This window comes from Arachis stenosperma, chromosome 4 (assembly GCF_014773155.1).
Source record: "Arachis stenosperma cultivar V10309 chromosome 4, arast.V10309.gnm1.PFL2, whole genome shotgun sequence".
NCBI lineage: Eukaryota > Viridiplantae > Streptophyta > Magnoliopsida > Fabales > Fabaceae > Arachis > Arachis stenosperma.
The window spans coordinates 48,399,237-48,415,234 of record NC_080380.1 but is presented as its reverse complement, the minus strand read 5'-3'; positions in this window follow the sequence as shown (position 1 = coordinate 48,415,234).

Here is a 15,998-nt window from a genome sequence, read left to right as displayed (position 1 = left end):
ATTTCCACGTTTAAGCTCCAGTTTAACCTTAAACTGGAGCTTAAACGTGTTCGACCATTCCACACTCCAGGGTTGCCTTCTTCCATTTCCACGTTTAAGCTTCAGTTTAAGGTTATACCACCTCCAGGAGTGTCCAACGTTTAAGTTGCAGTTTAAGCTTAAACTGCAACTTAAACGTCACTATTTGAAAAGGTTTCTGGGCCAAAAATATTGCAGTTTAAGTTAGCATTTGAGCACAAACATGAACTTAAACGTACTCTGGTATGAAACCCAATTGAATATCATGGTTTATGGGATTGGGCCTGAAGAATTGATGAGTCTGGAATTTCAATTTGTTGAGTCATGTGTCATTACTTGATTATCACTAAGTTGGCTCAATGAATGTTACAGAATTAGATCAGCAGCCTCATCAGGATTATGGATCATAAACCCAAAGCAAAAGGAAATCAGGGAAAGGCCTCAAAGCCCAAGAAACACAACAGAAGCTCAATTTAGAAAGTGTATAAATAGGATAGAATTTAAGTTAGTTAGAGGACTTTTTTGGATCATTTTTCTAATTTTCATACTTTTGTAATTGAATTCAGAGCTATGACTCACTAAACCCCCTTTCATTGGGTTAGGGAGCTCTATTGTAATTCAATGAATCAATAATAGTTTTTATCTTCTTCTTCAATCTTTTCTCTTGAATTTTTGTTAGAAAGCTTCTCGATCTAATTCCATTGGTTAGTTGTCTTGGGAAAGAAACTATCCATAATTGGAATCCTTCGGAACCTTGGGAAAGGAATGGAGGATTCATGCTAGAGAAGCTTTCTCACAGTGAATTGGATTGGGGTTTGGATGGATATTGTGACATGTAATCCTACCAAATTGTGGTTCATGAAACTGTGTGGTATAATCAGTGATCGAGCGTCATCTCTTCTTATGAACATTTAAACCAAGGGATTGGGAATTTGTTTGTTTTTAGAGAGAATTGGTGAGCCAAGGGATTGGGATCTAATCATATAAGGTTGCCAAGCAAAATTCAATGAACGCATTGGTTGAGGAAGGGATAAAAATGTTTTGATTCGGAGATCTCAATATCTTCTGAAACCCAATGAATTCCCCATTTCTGATCTACCACTTTCTCTTTACATTCTGCAATTAAATTCATGCAATCACCCCGATCCCTTTTTAATTTCAGCAATTTAGCTTCTCGCTCTTTAATTTATGCAATTTAAGATTCCGCAATTTCAATTTCTTGCCATTTACGTTTCCCGCCAATTTTACATTCCGCAATTCTCATCTAAATCTTGATTCCGCTCAACTAGAACACACTTCTAATCCGAATTGCTCACTCAACCAATCGTTGTGGGATTCGACCTCACTCTATTGTGAGTTTTTACTTGACGATAACCGGTGCACTTGCCGGAAGGAATTTTTGCCGATCGTGCAATTTCCTAAAATCGCAGTTATCAAGAAACTAACAATAACGTTTGTATTAACAATTATATTTAATTAATAAAATAGTAAAGGGAATTCGTGAAAAGCAGGAATTTATAGTAGTAGATTAAAAGAAATCTTAAAAATAGTGCACAATGCCACACGGGCGTTTTCACAAACACATAACATGCACGGTAAATAAGCTATTTGAAAGTATTAAATTGAACATGCAAGCAACCCTTTAAAAAGTAATATATAATTGTCAAATAATCCACAAAAATATAGAAAAAAACAATGACCCAAATAAAATTCCAACACCAATGAAAATAATGCAATGAATGAAAGTATGCAATTAAGTAAAAGAAAATGAAAGATAAGAAGAATGAGAAGGGAAAGAAGTGAGTAAGAAAGGAGGGAGGGAAAAATTAGGATTGGGGAAGAAAAGATAAGATATTTGGCAAATTAGGATAAGCTGTGCGGCGCAAGCGACGCGGACGCGTGGGGCACGCGGTCGCGTGACTTGCGCTTGAAGTTAATCGACGCGGTCGCGTCGGTCACGCAGTCGCGTGACACATGTTATGCTTCTGGCGCGAGTGCAGCCTTGCGCCTGCACAACTCTCTGTTCGAATTATTTTATTTGCCAAATTTGGGGTGACGCGATCGCGTGGGGCATGCGATCGCGTGAGTGGGCTTTAGAAGGGAATGACGCGGACGCGTGAACCATGTGTCCGCGTGGGTAGAATTGTGCGTTCAGCACCAATCCAGCACCACTCTCGCACAATAATTCGTTGTGCACCTTTTTTACGTCGAAAATCAGGGCACGCGGCCGCGTGGGTCACGCGGTCGCGTGGGAGGACATTATTCCCATGTGACGCGAACGCGTCGGCAACGCGGTCGCGTGGGTCGATTTGTGCCACTGGCACGCCTCCTGCCACGCTCCAGCGTGACTCTCTGTTCGTTTTTATTTTCTCCCCTCTCCTTGCGACGCAGACGCATCGCTGATGCGGTCGCGTCGCGTGGCATTTTTTTTTAATTAAAAGGATGCAAATGCAGATGCACGAAATGTGCTGATAAAGAGAAGAGTTATTGAATAGAAAAACTAAAAATAAAGAAAAGAACGATCATACCATGGTGGGTTGTCTCCCACCTAGCACTTTTAGTTAAAGTCCTTAAGTTGGACATTAGATGAGCTTCCTGCTATGGTGGCTTATGCTTGAATTCGTCCAAAAATCTCCACCAATGCTTGGAATGCGAATAGCCTCCGGGGTCCCAAACTAGGCATGCGAAGCTTCTGAGCAGCTTCAAACAGATTTTCAGGCTCCCGGGGTGATGAATATTAGAATATATTCCAGGATCCCAAACTTTGGTTCCAAATCCGCTTTCGTTTTGATCTATACTTTTCCATCCGGGCGGTTTGGAAATTAGATTCTCACCAAGATGACCAAACATTTTCTGAGATCCATTCGATTGAACATGATACCAATCCGTGCACTTCGAGTTGAAGCGTGGAACCTTATTGAACCTTGTATACCAGCTCTGAGTGCGAGCCATTTCCCTTTTACTCTTAAAGCCGCAGAGAACTCTAAGCTGGCCATCTGTTTCAAGTAAACCGTATTCAAGTGAAAAAATAAAGATAAGAGTCAAGGATTTTACCCACTTAAAGTCTGTGTTGGTTGGTAGTGGCCTTGGGATCAGTGTTTTTAGTGGTTCTGCAAGCTCTACTCCCTTGTGGTCTTTAGTGAATTCCTCCACTTCCTTGCAAACCTTTTCCATCCCAGCCATGTCCTGGTCAAAGTCTTCCATATCTTCCTCATCACTTGAGTCATAATTAGGAGGTCGAGAAAAGTCGACCTCTGCATCATCTTCGTATTCACTTGGGGAAAATTCTTCTGTCTCAAAGAATTCACTTGTGGGTGCAAGTTCATCACTAGGGGGACTTGACTGGTGACTATCATCATCAAGGAAACATGCGTCTTGAATTACTCCGTCCAGTTCTTCATAAGATATCTGCATTGGAGGCTGTGCAACCTCCTCTTTAGCGTCAATTGTAACATCCTTGACGGGGTCTTCCACGACTCTGTATTTCCTAGGAGGTTCAGCATCTCCTAAATCTTCAACCAACTCTTCTTCTTCTACAATGACAGTGTCCTCTACTTGTTCCAGTACGAAGTTATGCTCTATGCTGTCCACTGGAGTCTCTAGTGTCTTCTTCGTACTGCGTTCTTCATTAGATTCTCCACATGAAGCCATGGGAGTCTGTTGAGTGTCTGAACGTCTGGAAGATAATTGATTTATTGCTTGCTCCAGTTGATGAAGGGTTGCATTGAACTGGTTTACTGATTCCTCGAAGCGAACCTGTGATTTTTGGCTTGATGGATATGGATATGGTGCGTAGGAGAGTGGTGGTTCTTGGGAGTAATTGGATTGGCATTGGGGCGGATAAGGATCATATGGTGGCGAATGGTGAAAGGAAGCTTGTGAGTGTGGTGGTTCGAAATTATGTCGAGAGGATGGTCTCTAAGCACAGGGTGGGGCTTGTTGGTAGCTACAAGGCGGTCCACCGAATCTATCAGTTGGGTATGCATTGTAAAATGTCTCTATCCATGATATCTTGGAGGATGTTGTTGCCTAAAGAGTTGATCGGATCCTTGTGGCTCCATCCATCTTTGATTGCTTAGACCTTGATGCATAGTCCTGTTATAGCTTCCATTCCTTGCAACAAAATTAGAACCAAACTCAAAGCGAGAGGGGTGAGAATTCATAATAGTTATTAGAAATAAGAGGAAAGAGAGAAAACAAATAAACAAGTAAAAAAATATCTTTTTTTTTTGAAATTTATTTACAATAACCAATAATAAGGCACACGTTTGCAATTCCCCGGCAACGGCGCCATTTTGACGTTAGGATTTTTGCTAGTAATGAATTTTATAAAAATAGTCGCGTTGTAGATATAGATTCTAAACCAACAGAAATCCCTTCGTGCAAACGTTTTGGTTGTCATAAGTAACAAACCCCTTTAAAATTGATAACCGAGTATTTAAACCTCGGGTCGTCTTCTCAAGGAATTGCAGGGAGGTATGTTCTTATTATTGGTTATGGAGATTGTAAATTGGGGTTTGAGAATGAAGAATTAATATGGCAAATAATTTAAATGGCAATTAAAATAAATAAATACTGTAAAGCAAACCCTTTGGCAAGGTATGAGAAATTGAAAGTCCAGACTTAGTTATTCTTATCAATAATAATGAAAGTTGAATCTTAATTCCACTTAGTTAACCTTTGCTAAAGCAAAAGAAAGTCAATGGACTAATTAGTTTGACCTTCGAATCCTATTTATTTCCTAAGAAATGGTTGGGATTATTGAAGTTCAGTTCAATTAGCATAGATAACAGTTATCAATTATGTTGAGCTAAAATAACTCCTGAGTTACTGATTTCTTAACCAAGACCAAAAGGAAAAGGAATTAAATCTACTGGAATAAAAATGTCTTCAGATTGGGAATAATCAATAACATGAATAAAAGAAAGCAATATTAACTAAAATACCTCAAATAACATTAATTCGAAAGAGTAATCTGTAACATAGAAGAATTCATAAACTAAATTAAGAAAACAAGTAATGAAAAAGGAAGATTGAACTTGATAAAAAGATAATCCTCAAGCAAATAAAATCCTAGATCTAAATCCTAATCCTAAAGAGGGAGGAGAGAACCTCTCTCCAACTAAACCTAAATCATGGAAAGTGACTAAAATTCGGGACTTATGAGAGCCTGATGAGTCTCTGCAAGTTCCCTGACTTTAATCTGTGTTTCTGGGCCAAAAACTGGGTTGAAATGGGGCCCAGAATCTCTGCCAGCGACTTTTGTAATTCTGCAGATCGCGCATGTCACGCGATCGCGTCATCCATGCGGACGCGTCATTCGCGTTTTTCCCGGCCACGCGTTCGCGTCGTTCATGCTTCCGCGTCACTTGTGCTTTTCCAATATGCGCGGTCGCGTGAGCCATGCGACCGCGTCACTGCGGATTCCTTTCTTCCGCGCGGTTGCGTCGCTGACGCGTACGCGTCACTTCTCGCTAGTCATCTCCTCAATTTCTTGTGTTTCTTCCATTTTTGCAAGCTTCCTTCCCAATCTCTCACTCATTCATGCCCTATAAAGCCTGAAACACTTAACAGACAGATCAAGGCATCGAATGGTAATAAGAGAGGATTAAAATTAGCTAAATTAAGACCAAAGAAGCATGTTTTCAATCATGTAATAATTTTAGGAAGGAAATATAAATGCATGCTAATTATATGAATAAGTGGGTAAAGACCATGATAAAACTACACAATTAAACACATTGTAAACCATAAAATAGTGGTTTATCAACCTCCCCACACTTAAACATTAGCATGTCCTCATGCTAAACTCAAGGAGACCAAATAAATGAGTAGGGAAAGGCAAGACTCATGCAATGCAACCTATGAATGTGAATGCAACTACATGCTAAAATGATTCTACCTACTTGGTGAAAAAGTAAATAAATCTTTCAAGAATAAATATGAACTGGATTTCACTAATTCAAATCACAAAATACAATATAAATAACTTGAAAGAAGAAGATAGCTCATAAAAGCAGGAAACATAGAATTAAGCACTGAACCCTTACTAGTAGTGTATATCATTCTAACTCTCAATTGTCTAGGGTCAATTTTCTCAATTCTCTACTAATCTTGCTTTCTATAGCTTGCTCTTCATCTAACAATCAACAAAAATTTAATGCACCAATACACAAATCAAGAGGTCTTTTAAGGGTTGTAATAGGGTTAGGGTCAAGGTAGGATTGTATTTGGCCAAGTGGACTAAAATCTGAATCCTTAATTAACATAAACTTTCCACCTAACTCAAGACAATCCATTTAATTAAAATACAAAATCTAACTTCCCATCAATTGTGTTTACTACATATTTATGCATTCTAAGTTTTGAGTACAGCTCATATGCATTGATTTCACTTATTTATTTTGGGGCATTTTGTCCCCTTTTATTAATTGTTCTTTTTTTTTCACTTTTTTTTCTCAATGCATATAATTAAAGTATTGAATGCAATAACATGTGCTCAACCATTATTTTGCACATTTTCACTAAAATATACAACACCCAATTATTAAAACCAAATATTTTCAAACCCAACTTCCCCACACTTAAATCATAAGCACTTTTACTAGTCTAAGCTAACCAAGGATTCAAATTAAGAACATTATTGTTTTCCGCTTAGAGTCAGTAATGAGCTAGAGTAGAGAACAAATGGGTATATTAGGCTCAAATTGGTTTGCAAAGGATAATGAAAGGGTAAGGCCATATGGGTATGTAAACTTAGTGAAACAAAGGCCTCAATCATATCAGTGCATGCATACATCAAACAATGGAAATATAGAATTAAGCAAGACAAATATCACAATTTTATGTTGGTGGATCACCGTTGTCAATGGCTACCATCCGTCCTCTCAGTGAAAATGGTCCATGCACAGTTTCTGTATATGGCTAATCATATGTCAGTCCTCACTTGTGTCTGAATAGGATACATTTATCCTTTTGCACACTGTCACTGCGCCCAACAGTCGCAAGTTTGAAGCTCGTCACAGTCATCCCTTCCCAGATCCTACTCGGAATACCACAGACAAGGTTTAGACTTTTCGGATCTCAGGAATGCTGCCAATTAATTCTAGCCTCTACCACGAAGATTCTGATCTCACGGATTTGAATGCTCTGTTTTCAGGATAGGCAATCAAACTCGTGAATCAGGAGCCTAAGAGATACGCACTCAAGCTGTCGCCCAATGACTACGTTGAGCTCAGATAGAACAGAAGTGGTTGTCAAGCACGCGTTCATAAATTTGAGAATGATGATGAGTGTCACGAATAATCACATTCATCACATTGAAGTACGAGTGAATATCTTAGAACAGAAACAGCGTGATTGAATAGAAAACAGTACTAATTGCATTAATCCATCAAGACACAGCAGAGCTCCTCACCCCCAACCATGGAGTTTAGAGACTCATGTCGTCAAGAATACAATATGAAAAGTAAAAATTGTCTTACGTCCCTAAATGAATCTCTAAAAGTAGTTTTTATAGTAAACTATTAACCTAGGTTTAAAAAAATGAGTAACTAAGTGCAGATAGTGCAGAAATCCACTTCCGGGGTCCGCTTGGTGAGTGTTTGGGCTGAGCTTTGAAGCTTTCACATGCATAGGCCATTCTTGGAGTTAAAGGCCAGCTTTGGTGCCAGTTTGGGTGTTTAACTCTAGTTTTGGTGCCAGTTTTGGTGCCTTACGCCAGAAAAGGGTTTCTGGCTGGCATTTAACGCTAGTCTGAGCCATCAAATCTCGGGCAAAGTATGAACTATTATACATTGCTGGAAAGAGCAAGATGTCTATTTTGCAAAGCAATTGAGAGTATGCCAATCGGGTTTCTATACCTCAAGAAAATCTATTTCGAGTGTAGGAGGGTCAGAATCCAACATCATATGCAGTCCTTTCTCAGCCTCTGAATCAGAATTTTGCTCAGGTCCTTCAATTTCAGCAAGAAAATACCCGAAATTATAAAAAAAACACACAAACCCATAGTGAAGTCCAAAAATGTGATTTTTGAATAAAAATGAATAAAAACATATAAAAAGTGAATAAAACATGCTAAAAACTATATGAAAACACTACCAAAAAGCGTATAAAATATCCGCTCATCACAACACCAAACTTAAACTGTTGCTTGTCCCCAAGCAACTAGATAAATAAAATAGGATAAAAAGAAGATTATGGTGCAATAACATCTCAGAGTCTTTAATGAAGCTCAAATTCAAATCAGATGAGCAGGGCTTAGAGCTTTTTGCTTCTGAATAGTTTTGGCATCTCATTTTATCCTTTGAAGTTCAGAATGATTGGCATCCATAGGATCTCAGAATTCAGATAGTGTTATTGATTCTCCTGGTTAAGTATGTTGATTCTTGAACACAACTACTTATGAGTCTTGGTTGTGACCCTAAGCATCTTATTTTCCAGTATTACCACCGGACACATAAATGCCACATACATATAACTGAGTGAATCTTTTCAGATTGTGACTCAGCTTTGCTAGAGTCCCCAATTAGAGGTGTCCAGAGTTCTTAAAAACACTCTTTTGCTTTGGATCACGACTTTAACTACTCAGTCCCAAGCTTTTCACTTGGACCTTCATGACACTGCACATGGTTAGGGACAGCTTGATTTAGCAGCTTAGGTCAGGATTTTATTCCTTTGGCCCTCCTATCCACTGATGCTCAAAGTTTTGGATTCTCTTTACCCTTGCCTTTTAGTTTAAAGGGTTACTGGCTTTATTTGCTTGCTTTTTCTTTTTCTTTCTTTTTTTCTTTTCTCTTTTTTTTTCGCCTATTTTGTATTTTTCACTGCTTTTTCTTGCTTCAAGAATCAATTTTATGATTTTTCAGATTATCAATAACATTTCTCTTTTTTCATTATTCTTTCAAGAGCCAATAATTTTAACATTCATAAGCTTCACTATAAAAAATATGCACTGTTCAAGCATTCATTCAGAGTGCTAAAGTAATGCCACCACATATAAATAATTTGAATTTTTCTTATTTTGTACTCAAAATATTTGCACCCTTGCACTTCTAAAAAAATCTACTATTTTATTCATGTTTGATGATGATAAGAGGAGTAAATTATACCCAAATTGATAAAAATAATACTAATGCTCATGCAACTCTAATACTAATACTCATGCAATCCTAAAATAGTTCTCTAATAACAGAAGTTATCACGGAGTTAGGACTCAACAACCTTTATTTTGAGAGAGAGGTGCTCCCTCAATCTGTGGGACGGCTAGCTCATCAAAGGACAGCTTCTGGCACTTTAGCTCCTGTATCTCACTCCCTTGCTTCTCCTGTTCATTGAGCAGTTTGCAGAGCATGCTGTTCTGATTCTGCTGCTCTTCTTTGAGCTGATCTATAGTTTCTTGCAGCTTGGTGACAGATACTTCTAAGCGGGCCCAATAGTTAAATTGAGGAATATCTGGGAGGAGCTCATGCGCCCTCCTCTTGATGAGGATGTCTTGAACTTGAGGTCCATCCATTACCTTTTTGGTGATTGGGCGTTCAACTGGGATGCACTCATCCACTCCTATCTTGACCCCCGCATCTTTACATAACAGACTGATCAAGTTTGGGTAAGCCAGTTTGGCCTCAGTGGATTCCTTGTTTGCAAATATGTAAATCTCATAAGGAATAAGCTGATGAACCTCCACTTCTTTTCCCAACATAATAGAGTGAATCATCACTGCCCTTTTGACAGTGAGTTCAGACCGGTTACTGGTGGGAAGTATAGAACGCCCAATGAAATCAAGCCAGCTCCTAGCGACTGGTTTGAGATCTCCTCTCTTCAGCTGGTTTGGGACACCTTTTGAGTTGGTTATCCACTTGGTTCCAAGAAGGCATATGTCATCTAGAACTTGATCCAGCTTTTTATCTTTAGCCATTCTCCTATTAAAGGATTCTGGATCATCTTGTAGCTGAGGAAGTTTGAGTACTTCTCTCACTCTATCAACATGGAAGTAAATAACTTTTCCTTTGACCACAATTCGAAAGGTGTGGAAGGCAGTTCCCTCCATTTTTTGCTTATCTGTCATCCACAGATTTGCATAGAATTCATGGATCATGCTTCTTCCAACATGTATCTCAGGATTAGCCAGGATTTCTCAGCCCCTATTTCGAATATGCTCTTTGATCTCCGGATATTCGTCTTCTTTCAGATCGAATTTAACTTCCAGGATCACTGATCTTTGGCACACAATTTTGAAGTAATGATTGCATGTTCTTTGGTGCAGAACCTCTCATGCATCCATTGTGATTTTGGATTGTTTTCTTTATTACCTCTTGGAGTGGTTTGTTTTCCTTTAGGGGCCATGATCTTGGTCAGTGATCATGGAAAATCACACCAAGCTTAGAGGTTTGCTTGTCCTCAAGCAAAAGAAAAGAAAGAAGAGGAAGAAAGGGAGAGAAAGATTCGAATAATGGCTCAATGAGGTGGCCGAATGGGTATTTAAAAGGGAGGGGGTGGGTTTCGAATTTTTGAAAAAGATAAGGGAGAAAGATATGATTGATAAAAAATAATTACGATATAAAAAAGATAGGATTTTAAAATTTAAAATATATCAAAAAGATATGAAGAAGTGAAATCAGAATTTTTGTTGATGCATCTAAGAAATAAAAGATAAGGTGGATGAAGAAAAGATTTGGAAAGAAATTGGGAAAAAAATGAGGTTTAAAATTGTTTTGAAAAAGAATTGAAAAAGAATTTAAAAAAAATTTATAAAATCATTAATTTTTGAAAATTGAAATTGAAAGGTGAATATTTGTGATATGTTTATGCAGAAAATTATGAATTAAAACATGAAAATTCGGAAAAAAAATTGAATTGAAAATGAAATCACCTCCCCCATGCTGTGCTGGCATTAAACGCCCAGAATGATAGCCATTCTGGCGTTTAACACCCATCTGGTGGCCATTTTGTGTGTTTAACGCCCAGCCAGGTACCCTGGCTGGCGTTAAACGCCAGGAATCATTTGTCACTAGGCGTTTTTCTGAACGACCAGGAGGCTGCTGTTTCTGGCGTTAAACACCCAGAATGGTAGCCATTCTGGCGTTTAACGCCCAGAATGCTTCTTTACTGGCATTTTAACGCGAATAAGCTCTGTTTTTCTGTGATTTCTCCACTTTATTCTCTGAACCCTTTTGTTACTCTGTAAACTTCTGCATTTGACAATTAATCTTAAAAATAAATTGTATCAGACTCGTATAATTATTATTTAAATAACAAAAAAAAACTTTGCTAATGGCTGGGTTGCCTCCCAGCAAGCGCTTTTTTATTGTCTTTATCTGGACTTTACTGAGCCTTAATCTAGTCTCAGTCATGAGCATTCTTGCTCAACATTGCCTTCAAGATAATGCTTGACTCTCTGTCCATTAACAATGAACTTTTTGTCAAAGTCAATATCCTGAAGCTCTACATATCCATATGGAGACACACTTGTAATCACATATGGTCCCTTCCACCGGGATTTCAATTTCTCAGGAAACAATATGAGCCTAGAGTTAAACAGCAAATCCTTCTATCCTAGCTCAAAGACTCTAGATGACAGTTTCTTGTCATGCCACCTTTTTGCTTTCTCCTTGTAAATTTTTGCATTTTCGAAAGCATTGAGTCTGAACTCCCCTAGCTCATTCAACTGGAGTAATCTTTTCTCTCCAACTACCTTGGCATTAAGGTTTAGGAACCTGGTTGCCCAGTAGGCCTTGTGTTCCAGTTCAACTGGCAGATGACAGGCTTTTCCATACATAAGCTGGTATGGAGAGGTTCCTATAGGAGTCTTGAATGTGGTTCTGTATGCCCACAAAGCATCATCCAGACTTCTTGCCAAATCCCTTCTACGGGTATTTACAGTCCATTCCAGGATTCATTTCAGTTCTCTATTTGAGACCTCAGCCTACCCATTTGTCTGTGGATGATATGGAGTTACCACTTTGTGGTTAATTCCATATCGGATCAGAGCGGAGTCAAGCTATTTATTGCAGAAATGAGTGCCTCCATCACTGATTAGTATTCTAGGGACACCAAACCTGCTGAAGATATGCTTCTAGAGGAATTTTAGTACTGTCTTAGTATCATTAGTGGGTGTTGTAATTGCCTCTACATATTTAGATACATAGTCTACTGCCACCAGAATATAAGTGTTTGAGTACGATGGTGGGAAAGGCCCCATGAAGTCAATACCCCATACATCAAACAACTCAATCTCTAAGATCCCTTGCTAAGGCATGGCATAACCGTGAGGCAGATTACCAGCTCTCAGGCAACTATCACAGTTACGTACAAGCTCTCGGGAGTCTCTATAGAGAGTAGGCCAATAAAAACCACACTGGAGAACCTTAGTGGCTGTTCGCTCACCTCCGAAATGTCCTCCATATTGCGATCCATGGCAATGCCATAGGATCTTCTGTGCTTCTTCTCTAGGTAGACATCTACGGATTATTCCATCTGCATACCTCTTGAAGAGATATGGTTTATCCCACAAGTAGTACTTTGCATCAGAAACCAATTTTTTTGTTTGCTGTTTACTGTACTCTTTGGGTATGAATCTCACAACTTTATAGTTTGCAATGTCTGTAAACCATGGTACTTCCTGAATGGAAAAGAGTTGCTCATCCAGAAAGGTTTCAGAGATCTCTGTAGGAGGGAGGGGCGCCCCTACTACTGGTTCTATCCGGGACAGGTGATTTGCTACTTGGTTCTCTGTCCCTTTTCTGTCTCTTATTTCTATATCAAACTCTTGCAGAAGCAACACCCATCTTATGAGTCTGAGTTTTGAATTCTGCTTTGTGAGGAGATATTTTAGACCAGCCTGGTCAGTGTACACAATCACTTTTGATCCTACTAAATAAGATCTGAACTTATCAATGGCATAAACCACTTCAAGCAACTCTTTTTTGTGGTTGTGTAATTTTTCTACGCGTTATTTAAAACACGGTTAGCATAATAAATGACATGCAGAAGCTTGTCATGCATCTGTTCCAATACTGCACCAATGGCATGGTCACTGGCATCACACATTAGTTCAAATAGTAATGTCTAGTCTGGTACAGAAATGACTGGTGCTGTGACCAGCTTAGCTTTCAGAGTCTCAGACGCCTGCAAACACTCTGTGTCAAAGACAAATGGCGTATCAACAGCTAGCAGATTGCTCAGAGGTTTTGCAATTTTTGAAAAATCCTTTATAAACCTCCTATAGAATCCTGCATGCCCTAGAAAGCTTCTGATTGCCTTAACATTGGCAGGTGGTGGTAATTTTTCAATTACCTCTATCTTAGCTTGATCCACCTCTATTCCCTTATTCAAAATTTTGTGCCCAAGGACAATTCCTTCAGTCACCATAAAGTGACATTTCTCCTAGTTTAAAACCAGGTTAGTCTCTTGGCACCTTTTCAGAACAAGTGCTAGATGATCAAGACAGGAGCTGAATGAGTCTCCAAATACCAAGAAGTCATCCATGAAGACTTTTAGAAATTTCTCTACCATATCAGAGAAGATAGAGAGCATGCACCTTTGAAAGGTTGCAGGCGCATTGCACAGGCCAAATGGCATCCTTCTATAGGCAAATACTCTAGATGGACATGTAAATGTTGTTTTCTCTTGGTCCTGAAGATCCACTGCAATTTGGTTGTAACCTGAGTAGCCATCCAAAAAGCAATAATATTCGTGACCTGCTAGTCTCCCTTGCATTTGGTCTATGAATGGTAAAGGAAAATGATCCTTTCTGGGGCTGTGTTGAGCCTTCTGTAGTCAATACACATACGCCACCCTGTAACTGTTCTTGTAGGAACCAGTTCAATCTTTTCATTATGAACCACTGTCATGCCTCCCTTTTTGGGGGCAACTTCGACAGGGCTCACCCAGGGGCTATCAGAAATAGGATAAATAATGCCAGCCTCTAGTAATTTAGTGACCTCTTTCTGCAGCACCTCCTTCATGGCTGGATTCAGCCGCCTCTATGGTTGAACCACTGGCTTGGCATCATCCTCCAATAGGATCTGGCTGGGCTAATGCCATTAAGATCACGTATGAACCACCCAAGAGCTCTCTTGTGTGTCCTTAGCACCTAGATTAGTGCTTGCTCTTCCTGTGGCTCTAAAGCGGAGCTTATGATTACCGGAAAAGTGTCATCTTCTCTCAAAAATGCATATTTCAAGGATGATGGTAGTGGTTTGAGCTCGGGCTTAGGAGGCTTTTCCTCTTTGATGAGTAGATATTTTATACGCTTTTTGGGGGTATTTTCATATAGTTTTTAGTAGGATTTAGCCACTTTTTAGCATATTTTTATTAGTTTTCATGCAAAAATCATATTTCTGGACTTTACTACGAGTTTGTGTGTTTTTTTGTGATTTCAGGTACTTTCTGGCTGAAATTGAGGGACTTGAGCAAAAATCTTATTCAGAGGCTGAAAAATGACTGCAGATGCTGTTGGATTCTAACCTCCCTGCACTCGAAGTAGATTTTCTAGAGCTACATGAATTCCAATTGGCGCACTCTCAATTGCATTGGAAAGTAGATATCCATGGCTTTCCAGAAATATATAATAGTCCATACTTTGAGCGAGTTTCGACGACGTTAATGGGCGTCAAAACGCCAGCTCTCTGCCTTTTTTGGCGTCAAAACACCAGAACTGGCATAAAAGTTGGAGTTAAATGCCCAAACTGGCACCAAAGCTGGCGTTTAACTCCAGGAATAGCCTATGCACGTGAAAGCTCCAATGCTCAGCCCAAGCACACACCTAGTGGGCCTCAGAAGTGGATTTATGCACTACCTATCTTAGTTTATTCATTTTCTGTAAACCTAGGTTACTAGTTGAGTATAAAAACTACCTTTAGAGATTTATTTTGTACCTCATGACGTTTTCGCGTTTTACATTGTATCTCTATGGCATGAGTCTCTAAACTCCATTGTTGGAGGTGAGGAGCTCTGCTGTGTCTCGATGGATTAATGCAATTACCACTGTTTTCTATTCAATCACGCTTGTTTCCATTCTAAGATATTCATTTGCACTTAAACATGATGAATGTGATGATCTGTGACACTCATCACCATTCTCAACTTATGAACGCATGCCTGACAACTACCTCCGTTCTATCTTAGATTGAATGTGTATCTCTTGGGTTCCTGGTTCACGAATTTGAGTATCTCTCATGACAACAGATTGTTCGAACTTGTGCATCCAGAGTCTTCGTGGTATAAGCTAGAATTATTGGCGGCCATTCCTAAGATCCGAAAAGTCTAAACCTTGTCTGTCGTATTCCGAGTAGGATCTGGAAAGGGATGATTGTGACGAGCTTCAAACTCGCGAGTGTTGGGCATAGTGACAGACGCAAAAGGATCACTGGATTCTATTCCAACATGATCAAGAACCGATAGATGATTAGCCGTGCGATGACAGCGCACATGGACCATTTTCACTGAGAGGATGGGAAGTAGCCATTGACAACGGTGACACCCTACATACAGCTTGCGATGGAAGGAGTCTTGCATGCGTGAAGAAGAAGATAGTAGGAAAGCAGAGATTCAAAGACATAGCAACTCCAAAACTCCAACCTATTCTCCATTATTGAACCATAAGTACTTTTTATTTCATGTTCTTTTATTATATTGCAAACAAAAACCCTTTTTTATCATTAATCTCCTGACTAACCATAGCTTGCTTCAAGCCGACAATCTCCGTGGGATCGACCCTTACTCACGTAAGGGATTACTTGGATAACCCAATGCACTTGCTAGTTAGTTGTATGGAATTACAAGAGTGATTGCAATTTCGTGCACCAAGTTTTTGGTGCTGTTGCTGGGGATTGTTCGAGTTTGAACAACTGACGGTTCATCTTGTTGCTTAGTGTTCATACCCTGACCGAGGTCCTCCAACTCGGCAAGCTCATAAGAAGTCGGACCTCGGACAATAGGCAAAAGAAGGCCCATCAAAAGGAACGCAGCCCAAAACCTAA